The sequence below is a fragment of the Narcine bancroftii genome, chromosome 3, assembly GCF_036971445.1.
Source record: "Narcine bancroftii isolate sNarBan1 chromosome 3, sNarBan1.hap1, whole genome shotgun sequence".
Taxonomy (NCBI): domain Eukaryota; kingdom Metazoa; phylum Chordata; class Chondrichthyes; order Torpediniformes; family Narcinidae; genus Narcine; species Narcine bancroftii.
The window spans coordinates 193,093,004-193,108,394 of record NC_091471.1 but is presented as its reverse complement, the minus strand read 5'-3'; the positions used below and the strand labels follow the sequence as shown (position 1 = coordinate 193,108,394).

General features: G+C 40.9%; 1 protein-coding gene and 1 long non-coding RNA gene across 2 annotated transcripts in view; one reads left to right on the top strand and one right to left on the bottom strand.

Moving 5' to 3' along the window:
• Positions 1 to 15,391, bottom strand: part of enpep (glutamyl aminopeptidase) — a 99,588-nt gene that overhangs the window by 50,175 nt on the left and 34,022 nt on the right. The window lies entirely within an intron of this gene.
• On the top strand, positions 2,543 to 9,804 carry LOC138757977 (uncharacterized). Its single transcript, XR_011354019.1, has 3 exons — positions 2,543 to 2,782; positions 6,485 to 6,599; positions 9,452 to 9,804. It is a non-coding gene; the product is annotated as an uncharacterized lncRNA (long non-coding RNA).

The window sequence follows — 15,391 nt, the reverse complement described above, 5'->3', positions numbered from 1 at the left end:
CCAAAGGAAATGGGCCAATGACAATTTTTCTCAAGCAAAATATTTAAGTAACAATTGGATCTAGAGCAGTGATTCTCAATTTTCCCTTCCCACCCACATACCACCTTAAGCAATTCCTTATTAATCTCAGAGCACTTATGGCATAGGGACTACGGCTCCTAGAACGCTTCCACCAGCGTTGTCTCCGCTCCATCCTCAACATCCATTGGAGCGCTTACATCCCTAACGTCGAAGTACTCGAGATGGCAGAGGTCGACAGCATCGAGTCCACGCTGCTGAAGATCCAGCTGCGCTGGATGGGTCACGTCTCCAGAATGGAGGACCATCGCCTTCCCAAGATCGTGTTATATGGCGAGCTCTCCACTGGCCACCGTGACAGAGGTGCACCAAAGAAAAGGTACAAGGACTGCCTAAAGAAATCTCTTGGTGCCTGCCACATTGACCACCGCCAGTGGGCTGATATCGCCTCAAACCGTGCATCTTGGCGCCTCACAGTTTGGCGGGCAGCAACCTCCTTTGAAGAAGACCGCAGAGCCTACCTCACTGACAAAAGGCAAAGGAGGAAAAACCCAACACCCATCCCCAACCAACCAATTTTCCCCTGCAACCGCTGCAATCGTGTCTGCCTGTCCCGCATCGGACTTGTCAGCCACAAACAAGTCTGCAGCTGACGTGGACTTTTTACCCCCTCCATAAATCTTCGTCCGCGAAGCCAAGCCAAAGAAGAATGTGAGTGGAAAGAAAACAGTTTGAGAACAACTGGTTTAAATATAATTATATTAAAAATACATGTATATATTAATGATTTAGATACAAGAGTAGCTGGTCTGATTAGTGACCCTGCAGGTGATATGAAAAATGGTGAAGTATAGATAGTGAAAAACACTGTCCAAGGATACAGCAAAATATCGATTAGCTGGAAGTTTGAACAAAGAAGTGGCAGGTGCATCTTATTCTGGATAAGTATCCTGTCTGAATACATCACAGCCTAGTCTGGTATCTGCTCTGCCCAAAACCACAAGAAACTGCAGAGAGAAAGGCAAACACAGCTTAGGCAATCAAACAAATCAACCACCCCCCCCACCCCTCTATCAACTCCAATTATACCTCTCGCTATCTCAAAAGAGCTGCTAAAATATTAAAGGACTCATCTCAATCCAATTGAACTCTCTTCTCCCCCCCCACCCCCCATCACCTCCATCTTTGCTTGAGAATGCAAATCCGTGATTCAAGAATGGTTACTTTCTCACCATTACCAGCCTCCTAAGTGGATCTCACACTGACACAAGATGATGACCTTCTCTGTTCCTGGCACCTCATTTTTTTGTGTTTTGCTCCATAATCTGCACTGTCTGACTACTATTTTACCTTTCTCCCAACATTGGCATGGCCAGAATTAACACGTACCTAAGCAAGAATATAGAACCATTGCAATTTGCCTATCGTCACAACCACTCCACAGCAGATGCAATATCGCTGGCTCTCCTTTCTGCTCTGGATTACCTCAAAAACAGCAATTCATACATATGGCTGCTCTTCATAGACTAAATCTTGACCTTCAATACCGTTACTCCTTCACTGCTGGTCAAAAAAGCTACAAACTTTAGGCTCCTGTACCACACTCTGTAACTGGATCCTTGGCTTACTCATTGGAAGACCACAGTCAGTATGAATTGGAAACAACATCTCCTCACTGATCATCAACACAGGCTCACCCCAAGGATGCGTGCTTAGCCCACTGTTCTACTTGTTATACACCCATGACTGTGTGTGGCCAGGCACAATTCCAATGCAATCTATAATGACACCATGTTGTCGGCAGAATCACAAGCGACAATGAGGAAGTATATAGGAGGGAAATAGATCAACTCATTGAATGGTGTAACGAAAACAACCTTGTGCTCAATGTCAGCAAAACAAAAGAGATGATTGTGGACTTTAGCAAGAAGTTAGGGGAACATGACCCAGTCCTCATCGAGAGCTCAGTTGTGAAGAGAGTAAAGAACTTCAAATTTCTGGGTGTCAATATCTGAGGGTCTGTCCTGGCACCTTCAGGTATTTTCTTTGAAAAATTTATTTATGAATTTTATAAAATGCATACAAAACAACTTACATAAAAAACTATACCCTTACTATACCCCCTCCCCCTACATCCCTCCCCCCCATGTCAGAGCAAAATATGTATTTATCGGTTGCTGTGGAGTGTGCCAACCCATTACATCATTAAAAAAAAATATTTACCTTATATCCAAACCCATACATTTCAAATATAAAGTCCACATTTTACAAAAAAAGGATGATATTTCTTAAGTTAACTTCTCTAAGAAAATACACAATTTTATTTCATTATGCCATCTTTGTATATTCAATTCAACATCATTCTTCCACATAACAGCAATACATTTTCTAGCCACCGCTAACCCCAGACAAAACCTTCAGGTTGATGCAGTCACAAAGAAGGCTTGCCAATGGCTATACTTTGTAAGGTGTCTGTGGAGATTCGGTACGTCACCGAAAACTCTTGTAAACTTCTGCAGGTGCGCCATGGAGAACAGTCTGGCTGGTTGCATCACCTTCTGGTACGGAGGCACCAACTCTCAGGGTTGATAACTTGGTCTGCGACTTCACAGGCACTAGACTTTACTCCATTGAGGTCATCTCCATGAGATGGTGTCCTACCCCCCGCCGGCCATGCTCTTTTCACTCTGCTACCATCGGGGAAAAGGTACAGGAGCCTAAAGACGAGCACTCAGCGGAACAAGGACAGCTTCTTCTTACTCCCGTAAGGTTCCTGATTAATCAATGAACTAGACACTGCCTTAATTTTCGTCCACTATTATATAGTTGTTATTTTCTTTAAGGTGGTTATAATATGTATGTTTGCTCTATGATGCTGTTACAGAGGCACTGAATTTTATGACTTGTTTATGACAATACATCCTGATTCCATGTTTTAATTATTTATCTATTGGTAATTGCACCAATGCGATACAATTTGATTGCCTGAAGAGCACACACAAAAAAGCTTCTTGCTATATTTCAGTATATCTGTGACAATGAAACAATTGAAGTGAGGTGCTGCATTTTTGGAGGACAAATGCAAGAGGAAAGTATACTATAAATAACTGGAGACTTATGCTGTACAGAGTTACTGTATCTTGGCTGCATGTCCATCTTTGATTAGAATGAAATAGTTTATTGTCATGTGTGCTGAGATATAGCAAAAAGCTTTGTTTTGAGTGCTATCCATGCAAGTCAATTTGCAGTAGGTAAGGTGGTTGAAAAAACAAAATGCAGGGAGTAGTGCTACAAGTCAAATAGTGGAGGGTATAGCGAAAAATACAATTATAAGCAGTATAAACATATATCTTTTGCCAATGAGAGATTCCATTTTCGAGTCTAATAATTATACTCGCATTATCTGCAAACATATCCCTCTCCGTAACTCTGCTCTTTTGTTCTGTGTTTTACTGCTGTATGATGTTATGACATGTTTATCTGCTCTGCTCACAAAGCAAAATTTATGACTGCATCGCAGTTCATGTGACAATAGATTAAACTTGTTCAGAGCAGGAAAGAAACCATCCCTGGATCGATAGGTTTATGTTTTCAAACTCTCATGACAAAAGGGGAGAAGAGGGCATGACCAGGCTGCAATGAGTCCTTGATTATGTGGCCAGCTTTCCTGAGACAGCAGGACGTGTTGATGGAGTCAGTAGAGGGGAAGTGGGTTTGTGTGCCAGCTTGAACTGTTTACAACTTGCCATTTCAAGCCATCTTGACCAGAGCAGTTCCCAACCATGCTGCAGTGAATCCCTATTGAATACTTTCCATGGTGCATCTTTGAAAGTTCCACACGATTCTATGAAAGTGGCAACTTAAATGGACAGGGTGGCAAGGCATCCAATATCTGTCAGAACAGGGAGTATAAAAATCAGGAAGTCATGTTGCAGATGTCTAAAACTTTGGTTCGGCAGACTGTGTGTTGTTCTTCTCACTGCTCTATAGGAAGGATGTGGAGGATTTGAAGAGATTGCAGAAGAAGTTCATCAGGGCGCTATCAGAATTGGAGTGTACTATCTATAAGGAAAGCTTGGATTGTTTAATCAAGAGCACTGGATACTGAAGGGGGTGAACTAATAGAAGTATATAAAATTACAAGAGGCATAGACAGGGTAGACAGTTAGAATGGAAATGTCAAATACTAGAGGGCATCAGTTTAAGGTGAGAGGGAGAATGTTGAAAGAAGATTTACAAAGGAATTCCCCGACCCTTCCTTATGGCGAGAGGTAGGAACCAGAAACTGCTGTGATGAGGTAAAAGCAGATGATTTCAAATGTCATTAAAATGACATGTGAACAGGCAGAGATTAGGGGGATACAGACCATGTGCAGTCAGATGGGATCAATGTAATTTGACTTCACAGTCGCTGGAGAAGTGGTAGCCAAATCTTATAATTCTGTCAGCAAATGCTGGGGTTGAGTGAAACACACAAATGCACTGCAAAAACTCAGCAGGTCATGCTGCATCCAAAGGAAGTAAAGGGTAGCCAATCATTGGGCCCTTCATTAAGGTATAGCGAAGACAGGCAGCCACCTGTATGAAAAAAATGGGGGGGGAGGGGGAACCAGGAGAGGGGAGGCGGGAGGATGAGGAGGACAGGTTAACAGGTAAGAGGTCACAGGCAGAAACAGGAAGAGAGAAAAAAACAGACATGATGGGGAAGAGGGTAGTTCTTCAAGAGGAAAAGGAACAGGGTGGGGAGCTAGAGGAAAATAGACAGAGTGATATGTAGAGAGTCTTTCTGAGGAGGGGTTTAACAGAAAGTTGATACTCATGCTGTCTGGTTGGAGAGTGTCCATCTCTTCACCCAATGCCCCTCCCCCCCAATCCCCCATATCTTTTTATTCAGGTCTTTGCCTTCAGCTCACCTTTGTTTTTATTTTGATTTGGAGGAGGAGGAGAATAAGGGAAAGGGTCAAAATGTTACTTACCTTTTTCTTATCCATTAAAAAATACTTATTTAATACAGCTCATCTCTGTGCAACAATGCAAACAGTTCAATGAAGTGAATGCACTGACACAAGATATTTTGATGTTCAGCCTCAACATTGGAAATGTGAATATGTTCAGTTTCCCTTGGCCACAGGAATTTTGTAATACAAACAAATAATACCAAAAATGCTTCACTTTCTTGTGCAAAATTGAGATGATGTTTGATTGACTTCAAATCAGGCAACTTCATATAATAATAAACTGGTCCAATTGCACTTTCAGTTCATTATGCTGTGAATGACAAGGTTCATTAAACTTCCTAGGTAAGTGCTCCAGATTTAATGTTAATACACTTTGCCCATTTAAGGTGAAATTGCACTTCAGTATCTATAATGAGCTAACTCAAACAAAGTTGCTTCTATATTTGATCAACTATTGAGAGAAAAAATTGTGGAATTTGCATACTCCCATTTGACCACTTGAGTTTTCCCCCTCTGTATGTGGCAAATTCCATGGTATTTTTTTTTATTTTATCAATACAGTATGGTAGGAGGCCCTTTTAAATCTGTGCCACCCAACCCCGTATGTTTTGGATGGTAAGAGAAAACTGGAATACCTGGGGAAAACACACACAGGTCACGAGGAGAATAGATAAACTCCTTTCAGACCGTGTCAGATTCCAGTCCGGGCCGCTGACTTTGTAATAGCGTTACACCAATTGCTACACTAACTATGCTGCCACGTAATAAATTATGCAAGGAAACATGGAAGAGGAGTGGGATTGTTCTGTGACCCAGAGGAATTAAATGTATCCTTCATTGAGGAAATATGGGGAAAAAAAAAGTACCCAGTCTTCACATTCTGAAGTTTTGACTGGAAAAAGAGTTGTTAAAACTGAAGGATTGTGGGTCTCAAGAGGGGAATAAACATTAGATGTTCAGTCTTATACAGCATAATTTTATCTTTCATCCTCTTCAACTAAAGTGAATTAAATTTTCCCTTAACAGCCTTCTATCAAAGCACAGTGATATTAAGCCTTTTGACAAATGCATATTAAAAATGATAAGCTACTGACTAAAGAGTGATAACATTAATCTATGCTTGATAATACTTCATCATTTTAAAAAGGTGTTTTTTTTTATTCAAGTGATCCTGCGTTGGTATTGAATGATTTACGTCGTGCTACTTTTACAATGAACATTTTTGGTTGTGTTGCACAGAAGGTCATCTGTAATAATGTAAAACTAGCTGATGCTAGTTTTGAATAGTATTGACACTCATCCCAGGGATGAGTTTCATCTCTGATGTTTTCAAAAATCAATACAGTAACTTATAAGGTGCATTGCGAAAGGCAACTTTGGTCCACAAATTGAAAATGAAGCCCACAGAAAGACAGAAACATATTATTGATACATTTTCAATTTATCTTTAATGTTCATATTCTTTTACATTCAAAAAATAACTTCTCCTTGCCTTTTATTTTACTCAGAATCAGTCAGGAATTTTCACTCCAGTGACTCTTTGCTTGAATATCCAAAGGAAACCTGGCTGATCATCAATGTTTGTTTTAAGACACCACTGCGTTTACATCTTTGGATACTAAGGTATGAAGCCAAAACAAGATCAGTTCACAATTTCTTTGACTCTTTCGATGGGTTAATGCCTCAATCAAAATAATTTCAAATTCATGAACAAACATGTTATTCATGTCCTACCATAACAGGTTGAATGGGAGAGTCACATTCTATTATCTGTTAACGTTTAATGGCCAATTAATAAGATGACAGCACAACAATACTCACAATCCAAAAAAAAAATGATGTTTTGTGGCAGTGAGTCGCTCTCCCCCATTCCCTACACCATTATCCAACATGGCCTACTTTATACATCACCCAGAAACAAATGCCCTCCTGATCTCCCACTCCTCCCACTCTGGATGGCATTTTTCTGTTGCTCATTTGATAATACTCAGTCTCCTTTTTTCAATGTGTTGCCGATATTTCTGAATTCCTCAAACAGCTTATTCATTTTGCTGTTTGAATCAACATTCCTTCAATAATGAAGTATTTTCATTTTGGATGCAAATAGGAAAATTCACTTGAATATGTTGAGTTACCCATCAAGCTAAAATTAAACTGTCTGATCACACAATTTTTTTTCCGCCCCCAGAGATTGGACAATTGGACAACTTATAGGTTTCTTTCTTTCCTGACCCCTAAAAAAAATGCATGGTTTTATTAATATTGACTTAGGAACATAGGAAGTAAGAACAGAAGAAGGCCAAAAATGGCCCATTGAGCCTGTTCCGCTATTCAATACGATCATGGCTGATCTAATTTATGACCTAACTCCACCTACCTGCCTTCTCCCCATATCCCCTAATTCCTCTATCGTGTAAAATGACTTATTAAAATATTTTAATTAGCTCAATAACAATATCCAGTACGAATATGAATAGCTAGATTTTTTTTAAAAATCAGTGAAAAATCAGTTCTTTCATTGGTCATCATGAGAGTCCTTGTGATAAGGAAGAAAGCAATCAGAAGTACCTGCATCAGCTCATGCACTGAACAGAATCAGGCAATTTCAGCTTGAGTTCTAGCCAATTTTATGGACGGGGGCCTATTTTATATAAAAAAAAATCATGGCCCCAGTGCCATAGATGACAAAAAACACCAGTGCTTTGTTCCTTTTCCCTAATTTGCCTAGAAATTTGGACAAAGGACCAAATCTTTGAGATAACTACAGAAGTCATGGGAACAAAAAGGGACGAGGGGGAGGGAGAAGAGGGAGCACTTGTGGCACAAATCATCGTGTGCTCAGACAGCCACTGCTCAGCTTTCTGCGAGTCAATCAGCCCCATCAAAATTAATGGTTAGATTTCTATTCTGATGGACTAGTGGTGCATGTTCCTGCATCTTTACTGGCAAACAGAAGGAAACAAGTTTTGTTATTTAATGCACATGACAATAAAGGAACGATGAATCTTCTAGCAGCCATGTTGCACCTTATGAAGGTGCGCTGCCTAGCCTAACAACAACAGGCAAAAATAACAGGAAGACTATAATAGATTGAATGCTAATGTTTCTGTGCAAGGTTTTAATTTTTTTTTAAAATTTCATTCACAACGGCTTTCACTTTTGACTTGCAGCTCCGTTCACTGTGTAACGGTCAACATCATAGGGAAGTTAATCTGGCCACTGGAGAATTCAGATTATTTGACTGGATAATCAATGAACTCAATGTGTACTGGGTCAGACTGGCCAGATAGGAGCTGCCCAGGGTGCCTTCTTCCTGTTCAGTCACTATTTGCTCTATAGTGGCATGAATGTTGAGTTTGTGCTGTCTTTGGAGGGGAACTTAACTATGAAAAGAACTGCAGAACCCACGCAGCTGTTGCAGACCATACTTCTTGATTTGTTTCCTGTCAAAAAAATTTCTTTAATCCACTTACCACACCACTGAACTTACTCAAATGCCCATGAGTAACGCCTTTCTTTGAAATTAAGTGAGCACCATGCCTTTGTATGCATTTAAATAATCTGGGATAAGGTGCCAGAAAAGTTCATGAAATAAGAAAACCTAAGAATATTTACAATCAGTCAAAGAGGCTTACACTTCAACTGTGCCTCATTGGAGAATTATCTGCACTGCCATTAATTAAGAGCTAACAGTTGGGGATGTTGGCCCAACAGTGTTGACTTACTCATTCTGCTTATGAATCTAGAGGATTTTGCAGGGACAACATTCATGGTCTTTTTCCAATGTTCAAGTTTCCACTGCAGGTTGCTCACAAGTCAGGAATTCTGAGCAGTGGGCAGGGGGGGGGGGGGGTGGCTCAAGGATCAATATCCAACAGACCACATCTTTTGCACCAGGTCTTGATCTCACACCCTTGTCCTTGATCTCACACCCTTGTCCTTGATGAAGCCAAGCCAGAGCCAGGATACTGAAGGCCACGACCGATTTCTTCTCAGAAGATTGACAGACGTTTTGAGGAATGGTCAACATTTCTCCTTCCAAGGTACAGGATAGGTGGACTGTTCCCAGGGGTGCTGTAATTTTACCACTCTTTCAGATTCATGCTGTCTTAAAAAGGCCACTGTTTTGTGAAACCTTGATGAAGGAATGTGAGCCTACAGTGCCATCTGCTGCTCTAATACAGTTGCTCTGATACAGAAGCCCCAAAGCCTGCATGTTAATTATTTGTTCTTAGGGAAGCATGTTAAACACAAAACCTAGCAAATAGAATGTTATCAGGAAACATTTTAGTCTATGTAGTGATTCCATGATGTAGTTTGTGCTTTATAATAACAAAAGTGGAGGCCAAGTCAAGAGGATAAGGGAGTTCACGTAACTAGAGATAGTTCCCTCCATGTCTCTTCTTTAGACTGGAAAGCAACAACCAAAATAATCATACCAAGACAATTCTGACATTGATGTTTTATGGTTCTAGCTTCAAGAGGAAGAAAAATCAAAAGCAAATCTACTAACACATACTGTTGGAGATGAAGAGAGCAAGCTCCTCAAACACCGAACAGAACCAGCTGAAAATTACTGACAGCAGCATCATAAACAAAACCAAAGCAGGATTTGTCTCACTGTTTAATTTAATGAAGATTTTGTAAATGTGCCATCGAGTACCTTAAAATGGAAAATGAGGCCATCTTGCTGGCATTGTATCTTAGAACAGGACTGCACAGTGCAGGCCCTTCTGCCCACAATGTTGAGCCGATCGATATAAACCTACTCCACAATCAACGTATCCTGTCCCTCATTCACAGTACACAGCCCCCTATTTTTCTTTCATTCGCAAGTTCAAAATATATTTTAAATTACTTATTTATGTACATGTAATTATTCTATGCTGTTTTTTCGATGCACTGTGCTCCAGAGAAATTTATTGTCAGAATACACTAATGACATTACATACAACCCTAAGATTCTTTATCCTGGGGGTGAGACAGAATTACCACTTGCAAATAACAGTACTCAACATACACATGTAAACAAGAAATGTAAACAAATGACATGCAATTCAGAGGAAAATGAAACATAGAAACATAGAAGATAGGAGCAGAAGTAGGTCATTCGACCTTTTGAGCCTGCTCCGCCATTCAACGAGATCATGGCTGATCTTAAAGTTCAGTACCCCGTCCCCGCCTTCTCTCCGTAACCTTTAATACCCTTATACTGAATCATGTATGAAAATAAGAGTCCTTAAAGAAATCCTCGATTGAGTTTGCTCTTCAGGAGTCTGATGCTGGAGGGGTAGCAGCTGTTCCTAAACCCAGTGGTGCAAGTCTTATACCTCCTATGCCTCTTTCCTGATGGTAGCAGTGAGAATAGAGCATGTGCTGGGTGAGCTGAATGCTTGAGGATTGCTGCGGCTCTCTGAAGGGAGTGTTCCCTGAGAACGTTCTTGATAGTGGGGAGGGTTTTAACTGTGATGTCCTGGGCTGTATCAACTACCATTTGCAGGGCTTTCCATTCAGGGGTTTTGATGTCCCCATATCAAGCTATGATGCAGTGGTCAGCACACTTTCCACCACACCTCTATAGAAATTTGTCAGAGTTTCCAATGTCATACCAAACCTCTGCAAACTCCTGACAAAGTAAAGGCACTGATGGGCTTTCTTCATGATCCCATTAGTGTGCTTGGTCCAGGGAACATCCTCCAAGATCATGACATCCAAGAACTTAAATTTGATCACCCCCTCCACCTCTGATCTCCCACTTACCACTGGATCATAACATCTGGTTTTCTCTTCCTGAATTCAACAATCAGCTCCTTGGTTTTGGTGATATTGAGTGCAAGGCTGTTGTTGGTGCACCATTCAGCCAAATTTTAAATCTCCCTCCTGTATGCTGACTCATTGCCCCTTTTTATACAACCCACTACTGTTATATCAGTGAATTTTTAGATGGTGTTTTTTGTCAAGCCACATGGTCATAGATGCTCAAGTGAGCAGAGAATAGCGAGGGGACCAAGAATGCAGCCTTGTACTAATATTCCAGTGCTGCTGGAGATTCTGGAAGAGATTTTTTTTTTGCCAATCATAATTGATTGTAATCTAGAGGTGAGGAAATCCAGGATCAAATTATCCAGTAGGGTGTTTAGTCCCCGCTTTTGGAGTTTGCTGATCAGTTTTGAGGAGATGATGTTGAATGCCAAACTGTAGTCAATAAAGAGCATCCTGATGTATGCATCTTTGCTGCTCAGGTGTTTCAGGGCTTTGTGTAGATCCAGTAGGCATTTACAAACTGGGGCTGGTTGGGAGCAGTGTATCCTACCCATGTAGCAATCCCCTGCAGCCCCTTACACACTAGACCCTAAATTGCCTGGTTGAATGGTGAGTGATGTCACCGTGTCATCTGAGGCCCCACAGGGAATACCCAGTTCCCTATGTTGGCTTCCAAAAGGAAAGTGGCCAGGTTGAGCGCAGAGTTGGAATGCTGTCGGGGCGGGGGGAGGGATGAGGAGTCAGGGCCAGGGAAAACAATGTTGGGCCAGTGGGGAGCGGAATGGGGGCAGGATTAATGGCCATCCTATTTACCCATAATCCCACACACTGCTGGAATGGCTTTGGCATTCTAGTAGTGTGAGGATTATGGGTATTGAAGACAGCCACTGCATGCAAGTGCCAACATCATTTTCTACCCAGGAAGTCATCGATCACTTATAAATTGACAAGAAGCAGCTGGTACATGTATACAGGTGGATAATCCACCTCTGACGTGGTTTGCCCAACTGTGCAGTTTAAAAAAAAATTCTACCCACCCATTGGCCTGTACACGGGTAGATAGCCTGCCAATTTGGCAAGTTAAACTCATGTTACAATCCAATTTGTAAACCCCCAGTAAGATGCCATCTGCCGTTGACCTGTTGCTATGATAGGCAAATTGGAACAGATCCATGTCACCACTCATGCTGGAACTGATATGCTTCAACACCAGCCTTTAACACTTCACTGTTGAAGTGAGTGCCCCTGGTTGATGGTCATTTAGGCACGTTACCACACTCATCGGTCACTGGTATGATTGACACATGTTTAAAACAAGTGGGAACCACACCCTACCAAAGTGTGATGTTGAAGATATCCATGACAAGTTGGTCAACACAGATTTTTAATTTTTGGCCAGGTACTCCATCCAAATTCACTTTCCTGAAGGCTGACAGCATGTCATCCTCTGATATGGACAGGGGAGGATCATCAGGGTACAGGAGAGTCCGTCATGGTGGTTTTTCCTATACTTTTTCTTTAATTGTCGAATCGAGCGTAGGAAGCATTGAGTTCATCTGGGAGTGTAGCTTTGCCATCTCCTACTTCACCAGATTTAGATTTGTAGTAGGTTATGTCATTTAGACCCTTCCATAGCAGTCAGGTATCCTTTATTGTTTCTATTTTCATCCAGAAACTACATTTCGCCCAGGAGATGGCTCCTGTTTTGGACAGAGAGCCGGGCCCATTCCAGCCACCGGTCTCATCTGCAAGGTAGGCCCTTTATCTTCCAGCTGTACATCTTTTCCATCTTCATTCTTCCCTGTCCTTTTTAAGTGGCATTTTTTTTCCCCCACATTCCAGGGTAGTTCCCTTTTCCTCCATAATTTTTTAAATAAATGCAAACACACATACATAGATATACAAATGATATTTAATATATTAATAAACTAATTAATAAACTAATTAATAAACTAATTAATAAACTAATTAATAAACTAATTAATAAACTAATTAATAAACTAATTAATAAACATATATACTATATATAATGAGTAAATACTTTAATTTTCACATCTTTTGTTTTTATAAACTTTTTCCTTCGGAGGAGCCAGATCTCCCATCTTGGCTCTACGTCATCACGTGATGTCCCCCTATGACATTGTTGTTGATCATGTTTAATGACACTCGTGCAAATAATCTGCGCAATGTGTCAGAGGCTGTAATTCTTCTAAATAAACAAGTTCCATCCTTTCAATGGAATGAATTACTTATCGCACTCCAAGAGATTTTATTATCAACAGGACAATTATGACTAAGCCATTGGTTATTATAAAGGAAATAGCCAAAATGAAGTTTTGAAGCTGCCATAGTTTGCCACTTTACTTTGTTTCCCCCAATCCTCACAAATCTCTAGCTTGGTTACTTGAAGTTTTAAATACAGAACAAAAATGGAATACTTCCACACAGTTTTGTTAAACAATTAGTATGATGAGGAACAGAAATGCACTGAAAACTTTGATACAAGTATTTAAATCAATACTTTGGATTTAATTGTGCTATTAGAATAAAACAACTGGTTTGTATTTTTTGAACCAAAAACTTACAGAACTTCAGATCCAACAAAAGTATTCTGGCACCGATCCAAACTAACACGATGACAAAATTTAATCATACTTGTTACTTGGCAAATTGGCAAGTGCCAATTTGGTGCCAATTGGAAGTCATTCTGTGACCATATCTGTAGTCTGATTCCATGCCTAGAGAAATCCCAACAGTTAACAGGAGTGTTAACAGTTAACACTTCAGGCACACATTCTCTCATTCAGAGGTAAACTCAAATACTACAATTATTTTTTGTTGTTGCAGGCATACTTACAGGGTATTGTTTGAATAAAGCAAATGGGCCAAGGTGACACATATTGAAGATTTACGAGCAAAATTGCAGGGATCACCCACAGGAAAAAAAAGCCAATGCCTTATCCAAACTCTCCCTCAGTCTTGAGAGAAGGACATCAGTAAAGAAGACCCCACAGAGACAGGTAACAGTTTTAGGGTCAGTAAGTCCTTCATAATCGGAATCACTCATTTCATGCCATTTCGTGAAAGTAAATACCAATAAATCCCTTGAAACTAATGAGCCAGATTTCAAAAGAGCTATTTAAAGAAATAGTGGATGCTCTGCCATCACCTTTCAACATTCAGAAGGATAGCAAACGTTACATTATTTGCTTGACAACAGTGTTAGGACATTGCTGAAATGCACCGTAAATATTAATACTGAGGAAAGAGTAGTATGACTTAGCAATTTCAGCATGAATATTAAAGGAAAATCATGTTTGATAAATTTACGCTTTGACAAAGGAGGATATCATGGCGTTAATAAGAAAGACTATTCCAGGAGGATTATCCCATGAAGCAATGGGAGGAATTTATGATCACTTCTATTTGGCTACCCCAATAATTACAGGAATTAGAGGAGCAAATCATTATCGGCAGAGAGCAGGAGGTTTGAACTAGTGGAGTTGTTCTAGTGAACCAGTGCAGACTTGAAAGGCCGACATGGCCGGTTTCTGCTCTGTAAATAGTTATTGTGACCAATACACTAGATAAAATGAAGCCAATGGATATGGTGCATTTGGATTTTCAGAAGGTTATGAATGCCACACAGTTCAGCCAACAAGGGTACAGCAGAACAAAAAAGTGGCTTATGTGCTGGCATGAATCGATCCTTGGACACCATAGCCATTTGCAATCAATAATTTGGCAAGGGGAACACATTGCCATATTCAGCTGATTGTAGTGTCCCACGGCCTATTCCACGGGTCAACACAGCAAACAGTCGTCGAACACGACGATCGGGTAGACAGCATGCAGGCTGAGACTCCCGCTCCCATAGGCCGGAGGAATAGGGGTCGAATCGGCCAATCACAGCCAGCGGATTGCAGAGGGTCCTATCTGGGCCCGTGCATCCGGGACAACCAATCAGCAGCTGGTCTCGCTCAAGCCACACCCCTATGGTGACACAGCCGGCTGTCTATAAAAGGCAGAGCTGAAGCCCAAAAAAGTCAGTGTCGATTACACTCCCTTGGTGTGCAAGTCGTCTTTCTACATCTAGCTATAAACATAGCGACCCCAAATGGTCCAAACGGAACTTGGACCCAATGATGGAGGAACAACCAACAATCAACACTGTATCTGAAGTGCCAGTTGATGAAATAGACAAAGACTATGTGGTCAAACAATAATCATGGCTTTTATTAGCAGAAACTCATGGTACAATAATGAAAGACAATAGCAAGGGGAGTGTCCTTAACAGTAGAGATAATGCACAGCCAATGTTAGTACAGCAGGGCTCACCAGAGGGGAGACAAGCAGCTTGGCAGACATTCACCACAGTCTCCCCCCAGCAGAAGAAGGGTTAAAATCAAAAGGATAGTTGCTAGGAAAGACTGAAGCAAGCAATACATGGATACCAAGTTTGGCATTGAGAATACTCTAACAGCCAAAATACGCCAGTATCTAGCAAGCAATCGAAATATAATGAGATGTTTTATGAATATGTCAGCCTATCAGGTTGTTTATGAATTCTGGTGCTTAGTTTCAAGACAGGTGGCTCATTTGCAACCTTGAGAACTGGTACAGCTCCTGGGTCTGTCGTGTGGGAAGGACCG